Genomic DNA, 8,879 nt, shown 5'->3' on the forward strand with positions numbered 1-8,879 from the left:
AGAAATTGAGGATCTGAAAATTCAGTCTCGATGATTTTTTAGCACAACATTTCAAGTCGTATCAATTGCGATCAAAATTTTGACGGTGAAATTCTACGTCAGAAGTTTTGACTGAGCATTTTCCCGACAGAAGCTTTCAACTTGAAATTTCATACCGTTAAAGAAATTTGGAGTCCCACAATTTGCAGAGGACGTGTGTTCCATATCCTTCTATAGACACTTGTCCATTTTTTTGGAAAAAAAAAAAAAAAAAAAAACATTTAAAAATGGCAACCCTGATGCTACTCTGCTCGCTGGCTAAAACAACCAAACACAAATATTTTCACTTACAGTGACTACTTTTCTGTAGGATTTTTCTTCTACTGTTGGAACAGATGATGGCTGTCGGATCAGGGAGTCAAATGGGCCTTTTTTTTTTTTTTTTTCTTTTTTTTATCTTGTGTTTATTATCATCCTACCCGTCTCGCTAGACTCAACACTGTATATGCTCCTTCGTGGCCATTAAAACAAACACAAGCCGACTTGGATGCGAGCTAACAATCACAGCAACATCGCTAGCATCAGCGTTTGTGCGGTGGGAGTGACGACCGCCAACGCGCGTCACGCCGGAATAGGACCACAAAAAAGGTTCGTGGCGGTTCCATATTGAGCGCTGGATAGAACTGGATCAAAATCAAAACAAAACTTGCACTGAGTGTGCATTGGGGAGACTTCTTTTTTTTTTGTGTGTGTGATCTCTTTACAGTTGATTCCTCTCGCGGCTACAACATCCAGCTTGAAGTTGGAATTCATTTTGCGAAATTTGCCACCACATCCATCTTCAGGCGCTTTTCAAAGAGTGGGGAAAAGCCTTGCCGTCGACTCGAAAGTGGAATAATCTCCTTTTTCCAACGGGTTGTTAGCCAGCTAACAGATTGGAATGTGTGCGCGACAGTGCTAAATGGGATTTGCCGATGGTAGTTTGTAATTTAGTGCGTAAAATAACACCCCGCAAATTTCGGCTTGTCCTAAAAGTAACAAGTAATTACGCAGCACCACATTAGGTGGAGAATGAAGGGCTAAGTGATACATTTTTTTTTAAGTCTCTTAAAAGATGTATTGAAGGCAGACATTTATTTATATATATATGTATAAATACATATATATTTTTTAATTTATTTTTTTTAAATGGGATTTCAAGATGAGTTTTACTGCAGATCAGACAATTTCTTAACGCAAAAGTCTAATAATTTATAAATGTGAAATTAAGGAAAAAAAGTGAACCCAAAATTCCAAGTCAGAAATGTTTTTGAACATGCAATTACAAGATGAGTTTCCAATGTCAAACTTCAAACCCATTTGTTGATACAAAATTTCAAAATTTTCAAGTCTCAGGAAAAAAAAAATTCAAGTCATACCATTTTATTAATGGGAACACTTTTGAAATGTGAAATTCAAACCCTCAAAATGTATTTATCAACGCGTATTTTCAAGGCGCTGCCTTTTCAAAAGCGCAATCATTTCTAAGAAAATATGCCACGCAAAATTTGGGGATCTGCCTTTTGCGTGTTTGCTTATTCCAAAAGAAGGAACAGCCTCAAAAACAGCCACAGCTGCATACAAAGTCCTGCACATCAAAAATAAGTGACGTCGACATTTTAAAGTTTAAAGTAAAAGAATTCAAGTGGACAAAGTACACTAGAAAAGACAGAAAGTGGTTACATTTGCTATTTTGTAACTTAGCAGTGCGTAAATTACACCAACGGTAACAAAAGTGGCACCGTGATTGCTCTCCTGTTGGTCACAAAATCGCGCGTTTCCACATTACCAGAAGAAGCGCACGCACGCACGCACGCGCCAAGTGTGTAGTGTGCCGAGTCGTGCCGTGTAGTGTGTCGTCCGCACAGTCAATGAGAAACACGTTTGGTTTGTTCCTCTCCATTAATCTGCACGAGACCTCGTGACTCCTTGGGCTGGCGGCGCGCCACAGGCTGCTCTTCGTCCAACACAGTCTGCGTGTGTGCGCGTCTACGCCTGGACGCGCGTTGCCGTCCCCGTTTACAGGCAAGACATCGATACATCGGGAACGCGTTTGGTTGCCAAGCCGACAATCGCACACGAGGGCTACAAATGACATTCTGTGGGTCAACTTAAAGCGGGAAGTCGACGCAAACATAGTTTTTTCAAGAATATGTTCTCAGCAGGCCCACACGGCATTCTGATGAATATTGCGTTTGTGGAATATGACTTAAGCGGCAAAATGCTCCCGTTTTTAGCCATCTCAGGGGGCGGCCATTTTGTCATCATTTCTGTCGACTGGAAATGACCAATCACAGCTCGCCTGTTTCCTAAAGATGAGCCTGAGCAGTTGTGATGTCATTTTCAGTCGACAGAAGTGACAAAATGGCCGCCTCCAGAGATGGCAGAAAACGGGTGGATTTTGTTGCTTAACTCATATTTGATAAACGCAATAATCAGCAGAATGCCTCGTTTTTCAACTAGTGGGCTTGCATAGAACATAATCTTGAAAAAAATACGTTTAGGTTGGTTTCTGCTTCAAGAAGCTGATTGGCTGGTACAAAAAGAGGCGGGGCCAGCAGATACGTTTTCGTACCGAATTTTGCATTCTGATGATGGTCGAGGTAGTAAAACTGTGTTTGTTTTTGGGTGACTTTGAAAAGTTGAACATACGAATGACATTCAAACAGGACTAAATACGTTGTAATTAGCATGCCAATAGTTGGTGATGTCGCTTTGTAAAGAAATCACCCCCCCACATCTAATGTGTGTCTGTATATAATGACATTTTGTCGCTTCGCTCTCAAAAATGTATGTGTTGTCTCGTGAAATCAATATAGAAAGGCTTCTTTTCTTTGCAACGTAACATCGGAGCGGAAACAAACCATCAGTCAGTCATTTGCCTGGCCTTGATTTCACCAATTGTAGACGAGCTAACTCGCGTAGCTGATTGCTAATCTTCATGTCAAGACAATGTGACAGTAAAATATTAACGTTACCTGGAAGTTGTCGAAGAGTGAGAAGCGGCGCTCTCGTCAATATGACCCCCCCCTCCTTTACCAAGCCGCGGTACTCCCCCCAAAAAAATCCCCAAAACTTTTCCGACAATTGGAATGCTTCTTCCAGTACAGCTCAGTGCTGCCAGCTATGTTGTGGCACAGCGTGGTACTACACCGAAGGCACGCAACTTGACAAAAAAAATGACAACTTGCCAGCATATATACAAACTGATCAGGTAGTCGTAGAAAGAAAAAAGTGGAGCGGCAAAAGCGGCTTGCCGGCATCTTTTGGGGGGGGGAGGAACGTCCACAAATGAGTTCCTGATTGTGTTGGGAAACGGTTTGTGTTTTGACCAAGTTGTTTCTCTGCGCAATTCGTAATCTTTGAGAATGAAGTGTTTACCTTATTTGAGTCAACTGTTTCCCCTTTGCAGGACGGCTAATTGCGCCGTCGTCTCCCAGAGGGGCGCCCGAACATCTGTTCTCCCGTTTGACTCCAAATGTTGCAATCCCGGACGGGCCGCACCCGTCATCAAAACAACGCGCGCTGCGCGCAATCGCTTGACGTGACTTTTGAGAGGACATCAAATATGCAGCAATAAAACGTCCCGTGGCACCGGCTGGCGAATCAGTCGCGGTGCCTGAGCATTTAGTGCTGCAAAGCGGATTATTCTAAATCCAATTCACAATTTTCCAGCGAATTCTGATCTCCAGTTGTAGTCAGCACTTAAGCAGAAACATATCGGAGATCTTTTCGAGACAAACAGTCCGACTTCGCCGCAACTTTCACTCATGTTCCAATCCACATTTGTTCCAGTCAAGAACTGCGTCCGTCTCAAAGACAATCAAAGGGCGTTGTTGCAAAAATGCTGGCCTCTCGCAACACTGATCAATCACCGGCGTCCAAACGCAACTTGGAGAGCGTCCCTCGCCGAGATTGCGGGGTCAGACAACAAGTCGCTGCCAGACCTGATGGGAAATGAGCACTATTTGGCCAAGACCCCCGCTTGGCTGTGGAAGTGCTGGTGCACATTGATTCTGTTTCTGCCAAAGTCTTGAAGACGGTCTTGCCAAAGTGACAAAGACTCTTAAATATAGCAAAGAAATATTCCCCAAATTCCCGAGCTTGTACAGCATTTACCTCGGATTTTTGCTTTACGTAAGCAGCTGTGAAACGGATAAAGTTAAAGCCTAACGTCCGTGCGGACGAGAGATCGTCGATCGTGGGCTTGACGTTCGGTCACAGCAGCTCTTAACAACGGCTTCGTTTCTCTCCCCCAAAACAGCGCAGGGCAATCTGGAGCGCGTTCAGGTATGTTGTCGGTTAGCTTCATATGGTGGAGCCATCAGCGTCGTCGTCGTCAAGTATATCAACAGATGTGCCTCTAGAACACATTTATAACACACTCGGCCCCCCCCCCCCCCCTTGGCTGGAATCGTGCCGTGGCTTTCGCTTACAGAGCCTATCCTATGGGGTATTTATGGAAATAACGGCATCGTGAAAATGTGATTAATACGCTGCCTCGGGAGCCCACGTCTCAATACCCGTGAGGCCAACCAATTGCGAGCTCACCCTTCGAAATATTCAGATTACCATCACAAACTAACAAGAATGGTGAGCTACAACATCCTGGAGTAAATATGAAAAACTTTTTTTTTTCATGATAACATCTCAATTGTTACTTTAGAGACTGAGAAAAATCGTGGGACAGGTCATTGCAATTTTTTTTTTAAGGGCCACAGTTTATCGGCAAATATCTTGACAGTTTGGGGGGGGAAACGCCCTGAAAAGGCAACAGCAACAAAACTAACTAGATCGGAATCAACGACATACTCCGCCGGGTAGAAGTTAGCGCAACAAACGTTTGAGGTAACGAAAAAAAGCGAACGAAAACTGGTCAAGTTGTATTAGCGATGAGAGAAGAATTTGTAATGAGAAGAATTGACAAGCGAACGATGAAATTACATGACGGTAATCATGAGGGCAGGACTATTTTCCTGTAGGAAGCAAGCAACAGTTCAGGCTACGCTATAAATGTAGCTACTTTCTTTCGACAAAAGTTGATGCGCAAACACCTCTGGGCCGTCCGTCTAAACCTTTTATCGTTGGCGTTTTTGTTGGCGGTAAGTCGATAAGCGCATAAAAACATCTGACAAGGAAAGCTGATCTTCCCGTGTTGTTCTTTTGCTAAACGTCCAGCCATAAAAGACACGGCAAAGTCGCGAGGTTATAACCCCCGACAAAAACACCCCGGAGGGTTGAGTGCTCCGCCTGCCTTTTCTCAACTCGGCGGGTCATTACAACAATGACATTTAACTGAAAACGTATCCAAACGCTTTAGTTGAAAACAGAGGAGCTGAGCAGCTGATCAACAACCGTTGATAATAATACAGAGTAGACCTCCACAATGCACAAATGAGCAAATTAAAAACAAAAAAAAAAAGGCAATTACGGGAATGACTGACGATAACCGACCGTACGTGGTTTTCGTTGCCCTCTTTCAGATTTTCCATTCCACCGCAGGAGCTTCTTTCTTTTCCAGAAATACCGCAAAGTGGATGTACAAGGAAAGTCCACTCGGTGTAAAAGGGGGGGGGGGGGGCTCACCACGTAGCTAACTGGCTAACAGGCTGCAGCGATAATAAGAAGTAGCTGACAGATTGACATTGAGTCGGTTGGACACGAGGGCCCATCCTGTTCTCTCCATTATGGCCGACTTGTTAGCGTGCAGATAGCGGATGCATCTTAACTTCAGTCCACCTCGGTTTTGAGGAACAACGCTGTAGTAGGATGATTTTTTTTTTTTTTTTTTACAGCAGCCTTGATATTATTCGGCAATGCTATATTTTATTTTAAGCTTCTATTTTTAGGCATTATGCTGTTTCTGTTCGAGTATTTTATCATGTTCTTATATAATGCTAATATTCTTTATGAAAATCATTTTGAAAAGTCGTTTTTTGGGGGGGTGTGGGCTCGAATGGATTAAGAAGAATTTCTCACAACATGCAACTAAATTCACGTGAAATTGGATGTATTTGCATAGCTCGGTTCACAAACATGACCACCTGAAAATACAGGACCACATAAAACACCCGACGCCGCCCGGCTCGGAATGTGCCGGCGCACCAAGCCCGGGAAGAAGACAATCATTAAAGGATTAGCAGTCAACACTTGGGGCAGCTGGCGGGAAAGGAATGACGCGTCCAAAACACAATTTCAGGCACCATTTTGTGCATGACGGGAGATGCCGGGGGCCGCAAGTGCCGGCAATCACAACAAAAAGTGCAAAGATCTTACCCGCTTTTGACGGCATAAGATAACACGCAAATCCTAGCCGTACAATAAGCCTTTTTTTTTGGGCGGGGGGGGGGGGTGTCAAAAAAGGGCTGACATCAAACAAGTTGTGATCACTTTGGCAATTCTCTGAATGGAGCACTTGTCAACACACGAGAGGCTGCCGAGCTCAGCACATTTGAACACACGAGCTCCCCAGCGAGGCCAGTCCACCCAGGAACTTCAAAGGCTCCTCCACAAACAGCTTTTTGGGAACCTTTAACGACACCATGGAAGAAAGCTCGGCCGACTCGCTTGGCCCCTTCGGATGGAAAGTTGCAACAAAGACTTCAAAAGCACACGATCACATCAATGCGCGGACGCTGGCGCTAACGCTAGCAACAACCGTTCGAAAGGTAGTGATGACGGTCACGCCCTATGCTAATATATCAATTTTTTTTTTTTTTTTTTTTTTTTTACACTAACGAGTAACAACTAATCGAATCTTTCAGTTCAGATCCTTTTAAAGTCACAATCAGTCAAAGACAACGCCTGTTCTGTGAAATGAAATGACAAGCAAACCCTGTGGATTTAAACAACGGAAAGTTACGAAGAAAAAAAAAGGCAGGTCCATAAATATTGGGACACGGACAACTATCATCTTTTGGATCGAAACGCCACCACAATGCAAACTAAGCTTTATTTTTGAGGGTATTTACATCCAAATCGGGTGAGTGATGGGAACAACCGTTTGCACTGTATACGTTCCGCCTGTGGAGATGCGGCACATAACGGGACGGAGGCCACTTGCGCCCCATTTACTCGTCACACCAAACTGACCGTTATCCAGCAAGTAACTCGCCTTCATGCTTTTGTGTCTATAATCGCTTTGAACCCAGCAACATGACAACTCCCGCCCCCTGCCTTAAAAGGTGCTGGTTCCTGGTGAGAAAAAAAAAAAAAAAAAAAAGAGAATCGTGTCCATGTCCCAGAATTTATAAACCTTCATATAACAATTGTCAAATGTGCTTCTCTCAGAAAATTAGGTGCATGTGCTGAGCAACGCCAACTGAAAGGTTTCGGGAAAAAATTGAAAAGACTCCCAACACTGCGTGACCACAAAAGCAGCACAAGCCAAGCCATCACATATTTAATAACGCATATAATCAAACATATGGATTCCCATAACGGCGCTGTCGGATCACTTTGGAGCGACAGGGAAATGGACGCCACGAGGCCCCCCGTGGGGTTGGAGAATACGAAACCTTCATTTCCGCACAAATCCCATTTGCAAACATCTTGGCTAGAGAGCCGCAAAGCATTTGACGTCACGGTGGCGCGCAGGAAAGGAAATCAAACGGCTGAAAGGATCTCGAGGATGTGTTAATCTTGGAAGTGCGGCGCTGGGGAGCCGCTCGCTCGCCACCTCCAAACCTCAAAAGCATTCATTTGCCGCTCTTGTGAGAACGCTCAATTCGCAAGATTGACGCTCTGACATTGCAAAATGGCACTTGAGGCGAGTCCGTTTTGATCAGCACCAAATTTATAGACGGCTCCCTCGTCACCGGGGGGGGTTCATTGTACGCCTCCTTATAACCTTATAAGACATTTTGGATGCAGGCCTCTTTTGCTGTAGTGTGCGTGTGTGACGATACATGCCTAAAAAGGCCGAGCGATCTATTTTCCTCCCCTGCGCTAATCGCGGTTAGCATTTTCCCCATGTTGTGATTCGAGCGCCCACAGATCCCCGCGTGGCTCTTCAGTTGTTTTGCGAGGCGACGGAAAACCCCCAAGAATATTTCAGCAAAAACGGAATCGGTTGCGTCACTTTAAGATGTGCTGACTGACGCTTGGAATGGAAAAGAAACAAAAGGGTCAGGACAAAGGCTAATTGCTGGGCGGGATTGGAATAATACATGCAGTCAGTTCCCTTACATCAGGACCAAATGTAAACAAAGAAGTCTGACGGTCCGCTGAACTCACGTCGTCTTAGGTTGTGAGCGTCAATCAACCGATGGAACGGTTGTATTCGCCGATTTTCAAGGGGGAAGCTATCCAAGGCTTTCTGTCGCAAAACATCGTCAGCTGGCGATAGCGTCACACGGAGGGCTTGCCGCTTTTCAACATGTCCCCGTAACACGTACGTGGCGCGTATCGATCAGATAAGTGCTCTGGATTGGCAAACGTTGGGCCTGTTTGAGTGCTTCAGGCACCCAAGGTCAATACTGCAGCCAACGTGACCGGCGGTCCATTCTTGTCATGGACAAGTTCGATTGAACCTTTGAGGTGATAGCAAAACTAAGTGCTCGGGCCATTTGCGGATTTAGAGGGGTCTAAATGGGAACTGCGAAGAACAGAGAACCGATTATGCTTTGCAGCCGCACCAGCCGCGCACTTCGCACCCCAATTTGACCAATGACGAATCGTCACTTTTACTTCAAGGTACCATTGTACTGTATTTGAGGAGGAATACATACACACTATCGTACTGTATTTTGAAATTGTTCATTACGGCGGTACTTGGGAGGGAAAAAAAGCGCGACACCCACCGCCGTAGCGTTTATCGCCCGCGTCACGAGGTTCATATCGCGCCACGCAACGCAGCGCCG

This window comes from Filicampus tigris, chromosome 20, assembly GCF_054856515.1.
Source record: "Filicampus tigris isolate MCC_2025a chromosome 20, RoL_Ftig_1.0, whole genome shotgun sequence".
In the NCBI taxonomy this organism is placed as follows: domain Eukaryota; kingdom Metazoa; phylum Chordata; class Actinopteri; order Syngnathiformes; family Syngnathidae; genus Filicampus; species Filicampus tigris.